Raw genomic sequence first — 1,872 nt, 5'->3', positions numbered from 1 at the left:
TTCGTCTCTTTCTCTGCTGGAGTGTGTGTTCATTTGAGTGTGACGGAGGTTTTTGTACGACTCTTTCACTAGAATGAAACACTGTGGTACACTTTCGGTGGAGGAACTAAACTGACGATCAGTAAGTCTTTTCTATTCTCAATAAAAATGTTATCTAATAAGATAATAATAATAATAATTTTAATTAATTCATTTTATTTTATTGTTTAGATTATTTCAGCAAGATAATTCTTAGTGATGATCTTAAAATGCCATGAATGAACCTTAAAAACATCTAAAAGATGATCTTATTTGTCAACAAGTTAATTCATTTATTATAAAAATATGTTTTTGAAAAGCAATTTATCATTTAACTATTTTATTATTTACTTAAGATTTATATTTCATATTGTTTTTAAATGTTATTTTTAATTTTACATTCATCATTTAATTATTATTGGTAACATTTGATTGTATTTTAATGTAGCCTGTGGATTGCAGTTTTTTATGATATATTCAATTATTTCTTGATATAAATAATTTTGTCTATAATTAATAGTAAATTTAAAGGGTTTTTAAATGCATCCAAAGTTTGATAATACATTTTGTGTGTAAGCGTCATCATCAGACAAAGAGATATTTAGTTAATAAGTATTTTAAAAATCAACAATTTAAACTGTTAAGTTTGCTGATGATTATGATTATAAGTGTCTAAACAGCAGAATTTAAAATATATATTGAAACTTTGCTGAAAATTATGATTGATTTTTTGTGAGTATCAAAATGTATGAATATTTTTACAAATTAATATTGAAATTATTATTTAAAACTGATTTCAAAATCTTATGAAGAAATCACAATATATTAATACATTTTCATGTGGACAATGTTGTTAAAAATTAGTTGAGATTAAAATGTCCTGCAACTTCGGAAAAAATCAAATGTGTATTTTTTTATTAAATGTTTGTATAGCTATTTTAAATGTAATTTAATTTTACATGAATATTTAAAATCTTATTATTGCTAACATTTAGTTCATGTCATGTATTGACTGCAGATACTTTAAAATCTATTCAATAATTCCTTTATATATATAAATTTGTCTATAATTCTTGGTAAATGTAACTATTAAGGGCTTTTAAAAATGTATGAAACAAAAGTTGTATATAATGCAGACAACATAAATATGATTTTTATAATTTTCATCAGACAAAAAGAAACTCAGTTAAAGAGCATTTTGAAAATTAATCATTTAAATGATCAAATTTGCTGATGTTTATGATTGTGAGTTTCTGAATAGCAACGACATCACAATATAACCATCAATTTACTTGGACAATGTTTTTCAAACTCATTCTGTGGATCATTTAAAATGTAACTTGTATATTTAAAATCAAATGATCATTCATGAATGTGTGTGTGTGTGTGTGTGTGTGTGTGTGTGTGTGTCCAGCGGGTCCCTCCGTGTCTCCCTCCGTGTCTCTGCTGTCTCCCTCTTCTCTGCTGATCTCTGGAGACCCCCCCGCTCTGCTCTGCCTGCTCAGCTCTTACTCTCCACAGGGGGCGACGGTGAGCTGGACGCTGGACGGGTCAGAGGTCACCGAGGGGGTTCAGACCAGCGCAGAGAGCGAGCGGGACGGTCTCTACAGTCGCAGCAGCGTCCTGAGCCTCAGCAAAGCACGCTGGGAAGCCGCAGAGCGCTTCGTCTGCAGAGGAACACATGCCGGAGCTGCTCACGAGGCCTCGTTCCTCAAGAGCTCCGAGTGCTGATGTTTCTCCAGTGAAGACCAGCGTATCTGAGCGTCACGTGATTTACAGCTCAATACTGAAGCAGTCTGTCAATGTGCTGCCATTGCTGTTCATTCAATAAAGCTTCATCTGAACGCAAGCGCA

General features: G+C 32.1%; 1 long non-coding RNA gene across 1 annotated transcript; it reads left to right on the top strand.

The window, feature by feature from the left end:
• LOC311284490 lies at window positions 1–1,872 on the top strand. The gene is made up of 2 exons (XR_014626233.1): window positions 1–121; window positions 1,433–1,872. It is a non-coding gene; the product is annotated as an uncharacterized lncRNA (long non-coding RNA).

Source organism: Rutilus rutilus (assembly GCF_951802725.1).
Source record: "Rutilus rutilus genome assembly, chromosome: 24".
NCBI classification, from domain to species: Eukaryota; Metazoa; Chordata; class Actinopteri; order Cypriniformes; family Leuciscidae; genus Rutilus; species Rutilus rutilus.
The sequence above is the reverse complement of the archived record's forward strand: the minus strand, read 5'-3'. Positions and strand labels throughout refer to the sequence as shown.